We start from the raw sequence: 13,889 nt of genomic DNA, 5'->3' as shown, positions 1-13,889 counted from the left end.
CATGTTGTTTTTCTCATCCTTTTGTTAATTTGCTTTTCCTGGCGACTTCCAATACAACTCCCACTGTGTTTGGCTTATCCTACTTACTTTGTGTTTGAAATCTAGGTTGAGAAGTAAATCAATATTCTTTGTCTGGGGGAAAAAAAACAAACTTGTTTATCAATGCTGCCTCATTACATTGTACCAAAACTACATTTAAATTTACATGAAACTTCTTGCACAACACCCATACATATAACTCACAATGTTTCTGAGGACTAGTATAAGCTTTTATTTGATATCTATTTAAAAAGTTCTATAAAGGTAAGTACTCTGACAGCACTGTGTGGTGTAGTGAGTTTGTCAGGCCTGATAGGAGTTGTTGTTCCTGTTGGCACTGAGAGGCTCTTCGGGTCACACTGGGTTAGGCAATCAGTTGTCCATCAGGGTCAACCTTCTGCACTGATCCTTGATGATCTCAGGGATCCTTCCATTGTTATCATCTGCTCTAGTTATTTTCTTTCGTTTACCTCACAGGTTGTCAAAGTTATCCTTGAACATACTGAATCTCACTCCCTTTTGTTATCCATTCCTACATACCCTAAAGTAAGTGGATTTATGCCTCATTTGAACTGATCAAAAATACAGAAAAGCTTTGGGGGGGGGAAAAAAAATCAAAGTTTTCCATGAAAACATTTTCACTGAAGTTACAAATTTAAAAACAAAACAAAAACACAAAACACAAAAAAACCACCCAACCCAAAAACAAACAAACACCCAACCCCAAAACATTCCAACCAGTCTGGTAAAAAAATAAAATATTTGCAACATTTCCCCCCAAATAATTGGTTGAAATTTTGAAAATTCAGAAGTTACCAACTAGCTCAGTCCTGCATTTTTCAGGTTCTCCTTAGTCCTTGCCACATATATTGCCCTCTCTAACTAAACTGGCTTCCCTTATTTCTCTGCCACTTCAAACTGGTTTTTCTTATTTGTCTACAGAGCTGCTACTCAGATTTTTCCATCCACTCTTATAGAATAGAAACCAGCTTGCATTTTAAACATATCCTACTCTCCTAGCCTCTGGTCATAAATAAGACCATGCCCACCTTGGTGGATTGCCTGAGATCATTCAGTAGTCATTCTGTGTTTGCGATGATTCTTCTGATTTCAGATGCGCATAGTATAAGAGCCTGAATGTATATAATGTTTAAAGTGATGCCTCTCTATCATCCTCTGAACTCCCCGGGAAAGTAATCATTTACTATCTCCTGTTCACTAAGATTGGAAACAGGTGAGGCACAGGAAGCCTTAAAAATAAAAAATAAAAAAGGCTAATATATCACGCACATTGGCATTAATAGGTGTTTTATGCTGAGGCATTGAGGGGAAATATATACCCTTTTGTGAACTCAAGGAGTTTAAGAGGCTCTAAAAACCTACATTCAAAAGTTCTTCTCTCCTTACATAAGATACTGAAAAGTAAGATAAGACGTATCAAACAAACTAGATGAAGTTCAAGCTGCACAACCTTCTACTCTTAGGCAAGTTTCCCCCCTCCTGTTTACTGAGTGATGGCCACGTTTATCTTGGAGTTTCTCTGAAAAAACACCCCTCCATAAAATACATCATTTTTAACACCAAACTGAAATGAGAAATATGACTGACATGGGTCACTTCTAAGCAAAGACTCAAAGTCAATGTTTCTATATATTTTTGTTAGTGTCTGAATATTCCGCTGCCCCCACGATATAACATTTTAAACTACAGAAAAAAAAAAAAGATCCCTGAAAGTAGCTTTTACTAGCACGGCAGTTATATTTTACAAAGGGTAGAAGATACACGACAGAAGAGAGCATCTTTTCTTGGTTTTGAGCCAAAGCGGTTTCAGGGGGAGGGAATAAATGTGTGGAAGTCTGCCTAAAACTAAAAAGTCCTGTTTAAAAAACAAAACAAAACAATTTTTTATGCTGCATGAATTAAAATAGTATCAATGCAACTGGGTAGCTGAGCCTGTCTCTTGTTTGAAGGGAGAGTTATCTTACTAGCAACAGAAACACTGTTTTTCTAGTAGATATTCACCTCAGTTTTTCAAGGTTTGGGTGCAGCTTTTTCCACAGCCTTGTGTTCGGCATAGGCTGTAGCTGGGTCATCCCAAGAGTGTAAATCGGAAAGAACCTGCACCCGAGAGGCACAATTGCCTGCTGTCCCTTGCTTTGGTGGGGGATGGTAAGAATTTGCTGCGGACTTCTTACTCTCCATTAAATCCCTGGGTGAGCGTGCTGTCTAAGTCATAATCTCATCTTAAGTATCGGCGTGGTTTCAGTGACAAATTGACTGAAGTTATTTTGGGGAAACATGTACACAAACTTAAAGTGTTTGACGAAGTGGTAAAGACTGATGGACTCAGTTGGGAAAGGAGGAGAAAGTACGATGTGACCTACAGTTTAGTAGATTGTTTGGGGTTTTACAAGTGACACAAGACATCCGGACAAGAGGCAGTGTGCTCTAATGGATGTGGTATACAGGGAGAGAAGGGTGAAATGAATTACCTCTATCTGTGGTGGGAAAAGAACCCAACTACCAGTCCAGCTGTTGGGAATCTTGGGTTCTTTTCCTGTCACAGATAGAGGTAATTCATTTCACCCTTCTCGACCTGTGTTTACTCTCCCTTTTAACTTGTGTATTTAGGCTGTAAGCTCTTCATGACAGGGAAGCACACTGAGGCCCTGCTTTCATTTAGGGCATCCAGGTACCGGCAGTAACATCTGTCAAACTCTCGGGGTTTAGAGAGCAAGGCCCCTTTAAACCCTAGTCCTGCGGCAGAGGAAGTGCTGGCTGTTCCAGGGGCGTGAAGAAAGGGAGAGCACCAGGGTGCGTGTGTCTGGAGAAGGGCTACAGCGAGCAGGCCCTCACATAATGAAGCAGCTGAAAACCAGACCAGAGCCCAGGAGGGACAGAGCAGCCGACCAGGGATGCCCCAGGACAAGAGCCAGGAGGAGCTCCGTGCCAAGGAGGAATCACCCCAGAAGGGCAAACCGGAGCTGGACTCAATCACTGCTGCCCAGATCTGTCTGGGGCAGTGAGTACAGGAGCTTACAACCTTGTATTGGGAATAAGGAGGGAGGCTATAGTGGGAGAGAGTGGCAGAAGAGGGCACCAGGGGGTGGGTTCTGCAGCAAGTTTACTAGCACCGAAGATGACCAAGCACCCAAGACTCACTGCCAGACTGGAACGCTGTCCAGGATTCATAAACTCTGAGTGCAGACACATTGCTCGACGTCTGCCCTCTTGTATTGTGCTACCACTAGGCCTGTGGGGCCTCAGGCGGGATGTAACCTGTTTTATCACTCCCCTTATCTTCCCTTCATCCCTCTAGATAAATATTTCCCTTTCCTATATTCAGTGCACTATTCCAGTGTGTGTGTTTATGACATAGGGTGTGGAACAGGTACCCTTAGGTGAAAGGGGGCTTCCCTGCTGCATTCCTGGATGCACCTTTTCTTGGCCAAAGTGGCTTGCAAAGTAGACCCCATCTTGGCCACGATGGTGCTAGAGTTACATACCAAATGACAGAATTGGGTGTTTGTTTTGTAAAAGTAGAGGAACATTTGGCTTAGGAAAGAAGGAAGTGCCTCTTGTACAGGTTACATTGTTGGAGAGGACGTACATTGTGCTAACTGCTGTTAGACACAGTGAAGTAACCGTGGTTAGAATAGCAGGCGGGAAGGGGGGTGGGGAGAACATCATCAGGTAGGATTAGAGTCAGATCTCTAAAAATAGATTTAGGACACAGATTGTCTGTATTAAGAACATATAACGTAACATGAATTCGATGATTCATTATTTCCATCTTTCAAAAGAAATCCAAGCTGTCCATGCTGAGATTTTGGAAAGAACATCACAAACTGTACTAAGGAAAAAACTGTGTTCCCCAAAATGTGTCTGTGCAACAATTTTGAGATAGGGAACCAATCCATGAGGTGCATCTCTAGAACAGTCTGGTGGGAAATAGAGTACATACAGCAACTCACTGGATTGGGTCCTATCTATGGGTACTATGATTATGAGGGGTTATGATTTCATAATACGGTGTAAAAAACCCAAACCTCATCTTGGGCTGATCATACTATTGTCTTAGCAAGAACTTAATAACCAACAGCAGGCCAATTCATAGCTCAGCGACGCTCCTGCAAAGACTCCCACTGACTTCAGTGTGGGAAATCACATCCTATATTATCATGTGGTTGCTTGCCACAATATGTAATCTAAATTACATTTGGTTCCATTTCTAAAGTGAAAAACTTTAACCTTATGTAGAAAGACTAGAAATGGTACACATATACATGAATAGAAAAAGTGCAATGTCCAAAATTTTCAGAAGTTATTGCCCAAAGATAAGTGCCTAAATCCATAATGAGGCATTGGTGGGATAGGGAAGTGCTTGATAGTGATATTAAGTTGAATCTTAAAATGTAGTTTGTGTGTTGTGTGTCTGAAATGCTGTGTTAGACTGTCAGAAGGGAGAAGACCGTTTTAAAACACATTACCCGCAGATAGGCAGAGTTCAGAAAGACCAATGATTGCAAGCCATTGATGCTGAATGGGTCGAAATGCTGAATCACAGAGCAACCATCCTGGGTCAGTCTCTTAGATGGCCTGGCTGGACAAACCATCTGAAGCAGAAGGAAGAGGTCACATGTTGATCTGGTAACAAAGACCACTGAGCAATATTCTGGGCCTAGATATACTGGAGGGAGGATAGGGGGCTTCCAGAAAACCCAGATTATGTGAAGAAGTAGGGACCAGACTGGGGCGCAGTCTGACAAACAAACTGACTAAACTGGGTCTGAAGAGCTCCTTGGCTTCCTAACAGAATGTTCCACAACTATAACTGAACAGGAAAACCTACCTTATTTAGCTTGTAGTGGAGCATGACATTAGATGAGTCTAAATGTGTCTAGGCTGTTTGCTGTTTTAAAGTCACCCTTTTCCCCTAAGGGTTAAAAAAAAAAACCAAAAAAAAAAACTTTGCTTTAAGACGACAGTCAGTCGCTGCCTCACTGCCTTTGGTTTTTGAAGGGAAGAAACACAGAGCCCAGTTGGACCTGCAGCTGTACATGAGGTATACATGGATTAGCATAGCCACACCCTGTTCCAAGAGCGGAAGAATCATGAGATACCACCCTGAGACAGGAAAGGGTTAGAGAGGCTCAAAACCTTTGATCAAGTCATTTTAATAATTCCAAAACAACATTTCTGAAATTTTGTTTCGCAGGGAAACCTTGAATTTTCCACTTTTCATTCCAATTAGGGATTAAAGAGAAAGATTCAGGATGTTGGCATTTCCACTGTGTGGGAAATTCTAAGTTTCGATCAGCTCCAGTACACACACATCACGACACACTCTTCCCCAAAGAGTTTGCAATCCAAATAGGAAAGACAGACAAGTGAAATATTATCCCTGGTTTACATAAGGGGATCTGAATCACAAAGGGATTAAGTGATTGCTGAAGGTCACAAAGAGAGCCTCTGGCAGAATCCAAGAATGAAGCCTGATCTCCAGACTCCCAGCTCAGTATCTTAGCCATAAGGCCATTCTCTCCCTCCTACACTCATTAGACATCACTTTTGAAAAAAATCTTAGCCAATATTAGCATAAGGAGCAAAAGACAACAATTCTCAACATTCATTTGTATTAGTCTCTCTCTCAAATAAAGAAAAAGTAAAAGAAAAGAGTTTAAACACAAATCAGAGCAATATGCCATGAGAAGCAACTGTCTATATTTTTGTTTACCAAAAGATAAGAGGGGGGGAAAAAACTGAAATGGAACTAAAAGTGAACTTGATTCATCACATGAGGCAAATGAGCCCGTATGATGAAGTTATATCTGTCATTTTTTACGTGACTACTTGCACATAAAGAAAGGACCCAAGCACATGATGATCTTCATAATTGTTCTGCTGATGGATTACAGAGCCAAGAAGAACTTCAAGACATGTACAAAACATTCTTCTAGCTGTGAATAAATCAGGGCAGAATTTTCAGTGCAAGGCTGATACATCCTTTCTGAGTTTCTTCTGTATTTTGCTTAGCATGCAACCTCTTGTCCAGGTGATTTGTAGTCTGCTCACCAACTTGACTGAAACATGAGAGAATTCTAAATATGGGCTTAGACAAATGGTGGCTGCAAGGATATTTTCAACAGTGAGCAATTTCTTTCCATGTGGCTTAAAGGGTATTAAGCCTAAAAGAAAAAGATCTTAAAAAAGCGGAACTAAAAGGTCACAATACTTAACAGGCATATTATGTTCCTCAGTATGTTTGGAAGTTTTTATGCGTTTAATTTATTGTACTATTTAAAGTGTTTTTTCAAGTGTGTCCGCAGGAAACACTTTATTACTGCAAACTTTCCCTGACCATAAAAAAAAGTTACAAGGGACACTAACATCATGGCTAAATCTGCCATTAAGACAGAAATATTAACGGAGTGATTAATTTCCATAAATGAATGACGGACAAAACTCCTATCTGCCTCAAGCTGGGCTATTTTAGAAAGATGGAACAATTGCACCATGAAAGAGTAATGGTAATTGAAAAATAAATATATAGAGATGCCGGAGGGAAAAAAAGAATGTACTACCCTCAACCAAAAGGCCCTGTGAATCCAACAGAAGAAGTCATTTTACACTGCACATGATAATGAAATAGAGGTTACTCAAAGTTTGCCAAAGCAATAAACACTGGTGAAGGAAGCCAAAAGCAAACGCATTTGAACACTGAATTGCAGCAAAGTCTCTTCCCCTTAGCAACATCCTAACTACATAGTAATCATTTGCACCTTGAGCACAAGGTGCTTTACAAAATGTAAGGGAAGCATAATTCTTCCCATTTTACACGTGAAGAGAAACTGAGGCACAGAGGCACTGATGTGGTGAGTGACTTGCCTCAGTCACATCAAGAGCCAAAGGGAGAGGCAAGACAAGCAGTCTGGTCTCTGGACTCACAGCTCTAACCACTAGACACCATCCTCCTCTGCTGGTGAATCTTTCCAATGACTTCAAAGGGGCTTTATAGCAGCCACCCTCAGTTCCTTCTACTCCGTTTTCTTTCCTTGCAACCTAACCTGAATTTCTCCATCATACTCTTCACTTCAAATCCTAGCTGTTAGAGGACGGAGAGAAGGGGGGGAATGCAGCTATTTGGTTCGCATCCCTTAATATTGACATTCCAGTTATGAATTATCAGCCCATCCCTGTTTCTGTTGATCATTATCTTCTCCCCTTTAATAGAAGGCCCAGTTTTTCTTGGTTCCCACGCTCTCTGCATTTCCATTCAAACATTTCAGTTCATCCTCCTTTCACTCTTCATCATTTGTTTCAGATCAACTCCGCACCTCCTCTTAAACCAGGCAAGGCCAACCAACTTCTATATCGCCCCAAGAAACAGGCCAGACTGACCAGGGAAGCAGGATGACCCATCCTAAAGAATAGTGCAATCAGGGCCAGATTTCCCATTAGGCACTGTAGGCACGTGCCATAGGGCGCTGGCATTTTAGGTGCACCTAAACAGTGGTGGATTACCGCAGAGGCCAATGGGGCCCACGCCCAGGGGCCCCGGCCAATTTGGGGGCCCTCCCCCAGGAGTGGCAAAAATCTGACCCTGCCCACTGTTCCTCCTGCTCTCTCCCAGGGTCTCGCCACCTTGCTCCTTCTCGTCCCTGAGGTCCCGTCCCCTGGCCGGGCCAGAAGCCAGAGCCCAGAGGTTAGCATATTTCCCGTACCCAGAGATGGCCGAGCTGGTCACCCCTGCCCCCTGCGCAGAGCTGGCCCGGCCAGCCCCTCTCTCCCCCCCATCACAGAAAACACAAAGGTCAGCTATAGATGGGGGGGTGGGGGGAGGAGGACTGAAGATGCTGTGCCTAGGAGGGGCATAAGGTGTAAATCTGGCCCTGAGTTCAATATGCCCAGCCATGTACCTCTCTCCAAAGCACAGGGGGAAGCCCGGAGCACAATTGTGCCTCTTTGAGACTCAACTCTTCTCAGCGTTCTCCTGAAACCCCTGCCCTATGCCTTACTTGTGTGCTCCGCCCTATGCCTTACTTGTGTGCTCCGCCCTAAAGACACAGGCTGGGATTTTCAAAGGGGCCCGAAGGGAGTCAGTTAGGTGCCCAAATCCCATTGAATTTCAGTGACGTGTTGAAAACTAATTTAAAATGACAAGAAGCTATTATTTTAATGTGCAAGGGGTTTCCTTGCCCAGCTTGCCGGCAGGGGGCATATGAGGGAAGCATATAATCAGAGTCAGTCTACAGAGAGCCATCCCAGAGTAAGGTGGGGGTGAGTTGTGCCTCTCTGTTTTAAGGGAGCAGCCTTCTTTGTCGCCTTCTGTTTTGGATTCTTGTTCTGAATTCTAAGAAATAAAATAGTGTCACAGCATGCAGCAAAATGACTGCAAGAGTGGGTTCTGTTTTTAATCAAACCTCTGTGTTCATGCCATGAACATCAGAGGAGCCTTTGAAAATCTCATCCATTACTGTTAGCAGATAAAATGCTGGAGAGCTATTAAGGCGTACCTTTTATGCACCAAGATAGAGTAAACAGAGAGTGCTTGACAACTACAGAAGCTATTTACCATTTGTTCCAAGTAGACCATTCCTATAATACAAGGCAGAAGATAACTGGATATATCCCAACAATAAAACATACTGTTTCTTTTCTCCTCAAGTTTGTGTTACGGCTTTCTGAGATTTCCTACCGACATCATTCTAAGGGCATGATAAAAGGGAACCATTTTTTGACACTGGCACCAGAACTGATTCCGCCAATAAAGTATTCTAGTGCATGGCTAAAAGGAAACAGTCATTAGTAGGTGGAGACGAAGTGAGAACAGTGGCTTCACGGTGTAGTCTGTGTGGAAAAGGCCACATAACAAGGCTTTTATCAATACCATAATAAGTGTTTCATTTTTATGAGCTATTGCCATCTGTGGGTCTTGTTGCACATTTTACTAACATCTACCTCTGCAAAAGCGTAGTTCCTATAGGTGCACATTGCAAGCAAACAAAATGAAGATCCAGATTTCCCTTTGGCACATTCTTGCAAAGACTTCACTAGGGAAATGCATTCCTTTTAAAAGGAAAGCATTTTTCTGTGTGCTGGCCAGAAAAGCCCCCGCCTACCTCTTGGCATAGAAGTGAGAGATACATCTCAATAGCCCAATGTTACGCTTTAAGAAATCTTTTGAGAACTTAGTCTCTGTGTTTACTACTTTCACCATCAATGGTTACAGCTACTTCTTTTTTGTTCAGAGGCTTGAATCTGGGAACAGAGCAGAGAAACAGGGAGGAATCTAGCCTTCCAAGTTAAAAGCTTTCCGACTTCTGCAAAAAGACAGAACAACATTTCCCTCTGAAGAGCTGTGTTTGGGAACTAATGCCACAGATCTCCCATCTGAACCAGTCTTTGATTGTGATAGAGATGTGCTGACTCAGAACCTCTGGGAAAGACTGGGATTGACAATTGCCTCCAAAGCGCTTTTCACCAGTTGCAACACATGGAGTTCCTATCTATGGCCTTGTTTGCTGGTGTCAGTTAGATCACATTTACTTGAATGTGCAACAGCAAAATACCAAACAGCATCACAGATTATGAAAGGTTGTGAATGCAGGTTGTCCCCTTTGTCGTGAAGGCAGGTGCCTCACTTACCTTGTACGTTGGTCCTCAGGTGACTGCAGTCCTGTGGTTTAGGCACTCCAGGTGCACTTTTTAAAAAGTCCACCTCCTTCCAGGAGGGGATAAAACAGTCCCACAAAGCACCAGGCTCCCTCCCCCACACAAAGGAAAGGAAAGGAAAGCAGTTTTTCAGAACCCACAGAAAGTCTCAGCTTCCCACCCCCTGCATGGCTACAGGCCAAGACGCTATCCCTGAGGATGTCAACAAAAGATACAAACACACCCATTTTCTTTCCCCAAAGGGCTCGATCTGGGAGCTCCAGTTCTACTTGTCTCAGAGCACCACTCCAGCTGAGTTCCTGCCTTCCTGCCCACGCCTGACAAACCACACAGGTGAGGGGGGTTGGGGTGATTGTGACGATAGGCATTCTTTAACCCCCTTCTTGATTGACAGGTGGGGATGGTTATCTGCCCTGCTACAAAAATACAATCCACGTAACAGCAGGTGTAGGTGCTGGTGCACATTTGTCCTCACCAACCTGGTCTTTTAGGCAGCCATGTGTGCATACAAATCCTGACAACCACACTCACATAGTGAATTTTCCACTCCACATTTAGTACATAACTGATTGGAAATCTTGTGCTGAAATCAAGCCTTATAAATATTAACTATAGGTAGTAAAAAAAATGAATCAGTCTGCTCAGTGATCAATGAACTGTCTGTTCCAGCATCTGGCATGGTACCAAATGCCTTCCTTTTAACATTGTAATCCTGGCCTGTTCCATACAGCAGGAGGAGATGCAGACTAGACCATTGGAGACAGACCAAAAAAGTTGTTACATTATGGCCTTGATCCCATAAGTCCTCCCACAGTGAGTACTGCAGCAGCATGTGCAAAACTGTTGCACTTCATTGTTTGTTAAGGGTCAGTGCATTCAAGGGTGTATGTGCAATTCAGCGCTAGGTGTGGACCTTTGCCTTGGAAGCCTCACATCACAGGCTTGTTTTTCAGCCCCTGGATCATTTTTGTGGCCTGCCTTTGAGCTCTTTGCACAGCTTCCACAGTGTTTATTGCCAATGTGAAGAATCCTGAAATCATGAGACGGGCCTCAAAATTACATGAGATCTTTTTAAAAGAATAATTTTTTTTATTTGCTTTCTGGTTTTTGAGCCTTCGGGGCACACCAGGGCCACAGCTGGAGGCTTTTCTCTGTGACCATGAGGATTAGAGATTCTTTCTTTTAAAATAATGAAAGCTGCTATTCTCACGTAATCACTTGTCTCCATCAGCTGGTGCTTTAAAAAAAAAAGTCAACTATCACAAGACTTGTGATTAAAATCAAGAGAGTTGGCAATGTTACATCCAGCTCTGCTATTTGTAATTAAAAGTGTCCCCGGCGTCCAAAGCCTGATTTATGTCCATGGTGCTAAAATGGCTGCCACACTCAGTTCTCACTCCGAAAGATGAGTGATCAGAGCAGTGGGTGATGTGAGCTGAACTGGATCCTTCAGAATTAGGTTTTTCTCATTCCTGCCTTCGCTCTCTATTTTTCTTGTCATTCCATTTCTCTGTTATTTCCCCCTACTCTACAGAAGGCTTAATCTTGAATAGTGCACGGCCCTGCGTAAGGCTGTGACAGAAAGGCCCGCTGGGGTCAATTGGCCAAGAGTTCACGGGTCTTTACCAGCCACTCCTGTCCCAGACCTGACCAACTCAATGCACCTAATACACCACTTTCATTGTATCAATCCGTATAGGGTCGCAGGTGAGATCTCTGCTGGATGCTTGGAACTTAACAAAACACATCATCGTTGTGAGATGTGTGGGGGTAATATTTAAGGAATTATATCGCTCTATTGAAAATTATGCCCCAGGGCTCTGGAGAAAAAGTTAGTCACCAGGGAATCACAAGTCGTTGGGGCTCCTTTGGAAGCAGAAGATCTGGGATTTTTGTGAGCGGCCAGGTTGGGATACATCTCACAGGGGAACACTTCACAGGGGACTTGGATGCACCGACTGTTAATCTGCAAGGCAAAGACAGGGCTGGCGTCACCCAGAGGAGAGTGGTTAAGCGAGTGACAGGCTGGTGGTGTTACTCCCTAACAAACACCCAGCTACCACAGGCAGGTCTCCCTCACACAGGAGACAGAGCAACAAGGTGGCTCACAGTTCTGGGTCCCCTGAGGACTGTCACACAGGCTAACCCTAACAGTGAAGCCCAGGCCTACAGTGGGGACCGTGCAGAGCCTTAGTGCCCCAGAAGGACCACCCGGAGGCATAATAGTTCCTGCAGCTCACCTACCTCAGGAGACAGCTTGGCCTCTCCCTCCATGAGCTCTAGGTTAGTCTGTGCCTAAGGGCAGCGAGTGCAGGGACTTTAGTATAAGCTTGTTCCTGCAGGAGGGAAAGTTATCCTTCATCAAAGAATTGTTTTCTCCCTTGATGAGGATCACGCGGAAGTTTCTGACATGCACATAGTCCACCCCATTTTTACCCTGTGCGTTTGTCAGCAAGGGGAAAAGCGCTCAGAAGCCTGAGATTTTTTGGGATGCTTCACATTGGCAATAAACAATGTGGAAGTTGTGCAAAGAGCTCCGAGGAAGGCCACAAAAATGATCCGGGGGCTGAAAAACAAGCCTTGTGATGTGAGGCTTAAAGAGCTTTATCTTACGCTGTTTCTCGAAGAGAAGATTAAAAGGTGACTTGGTCACTACGTATTGGTACTGACACATGGAAAAGATATCAGTTAGTTAGGGTGCGAAGGGGGGCTTCTGAATCTGGCTGACAAAGTTATAACAAAATCCAGTGATTGAAAGTTGAAATTAAACAAGTTCAACCTTTAAGTGAGATGCAATTTCTGAGCTGAGTGGATGATTAAACACTGGAACCACTTACTGGAAGTAGTGGATTCACAATTGCTTGGAGTCTAAAACAAGATTAGATATCTTTTTAAAGAATATGCTTTAATAACTTTTCTGGGAGAAAGTCTATGGCCTGTGTGTTTGAGGAGTCAGGCTGGATGGTCCCTTCATTGCCTTGGAGTCGATGAATCTATGAATCCCCACATTCATCCCCTTCTTTCATGGGCCATGGGGAGAACAGGATTGCCTGCATTGCCCCCAATGTGCTCATAACACTTGCAGCTCTGCATTAAAACACATCAATATTAACTATAATCAGTTCTTCTCTTCAGGGATTAGACTAGTTCCCTGCAGGGATCAGGGAGGAATTTTTTTTCCGGGGACAATTGGCCAGATTTTTATTTTTATTTTTTGCCTTCTTCTGAAGCAACAGACCCACATGTGGACGCAGGACATAGGGCAGAGTAGAGCAGTGCTCTGAGGCAGTACAGAGAATCCCCTTTCCTAGATGGCTGGTTGGTGGGTCTTTCTCGCAGGAAGCATTCCCAGCTCACTTTGGCTGGGACTTCGAAGGGCTTTTTTCACCTTCCTCTGCAGCATGGGGCATGGATCACCTATGAGGATCATCTGGACGTCTCACTTAATCAATTCCCTACCACTTTAGTGGCACTTTTCTCTCTCCTGTTCTCTGCCTGTGGCACACAACAATTTAGTTTCCTGATGAAGAAATGCTTTACTCCAAATGAAGTCATTGGGCCCAGCAGGGTGAAATTTAATAACCTGTGATATGCAGGAGGTCAGACTAGATGATCTAAGGGTCCCTTTCGGCCTTAAACTCTATGACATCTTTGAACCATGACTTTCAGAGCTCTCTTCCCATGTTCCTCCTGCAGCTGTGCGGGTTCTCCTACCCTATGGTTGAGTTTATCATCTACCTCAAAGGTAGGAGGCAAGTCACTTGGAGTTTTGGTTGTAAAAGGAGTGTCGAATTAGGCCTTATATGTACCAACCTCTCTAACCCAGAGGAAGGTTTGGGATCCTCACCTTGGTTTACTGAACTGACTCTTTGTAAGAAATATTTATTTATTTGCAAATGGCAAGAGGCTTTGAAGTTGATGGACTGGATTCCTTTTCAGATTCAAGACCTTGACCTAATCCTCTCCTGGCTGGTGAGAACGGAATTAGCCTCAAAGCAGCATTTTTGCAATAACTTGGGGTTTTCTTGACAAATTCTGGTTTATTACAGCACACAGTGTACAAGACTTGTCAAGAGACTGAAAGATGTCTTGTGCTTGGGAAAGAAGATAAAAACCACACTTTGGCATGAAGTATGTATTTATTATTACAGTTATTTTATTATATTAGCGCTAAT

General features: G+C 43.4%; 1 long non-coding RNA gene across 1 annotated transcript in view; it reads right to left on the bottom strand.

Moving 5' to 3' along the window:
* Positions 1-9,931, bottom strand: part of LOC137153893 (uncharacterized) — a 58,554-nt gene extending 48,623 nt beyond the window's left edge. Inside the window, exon 1 of the long non-coding RNA XR_010919930.1 lies at positions 9,688-9,931. This is a non-coding gene — a long non-coding RNA (uncharacterized lncRNA). The remainder of the gene's footprint in view (positions 1-9,687) is intronic.
* Positions 9,932-13,889: the final 3,958 nt, after the last annotated feature.

Source organism: Emydura macquarii, unplaced genomic scaffold, assembly GCF_026122565.2.
Source record: "Emydura macquarii macquarii isolate MOO-44397 ecotype Brisbane River unplaced genomic scaffold, CSIRO-AGI_Emac_v2 contig_1253, whole genome shotgun sequence".
In the NCBI taxonomy this organism is placed as follows: Eukaryota; Metazoa; Chordata; order Testudines; family Chelidae; genus Emydura; species Emydura macquarii.
Note: the sequence above shows the minus strand (reverse complement) of the source record. Positions and strands in the feature narration are given on the sequence as shown.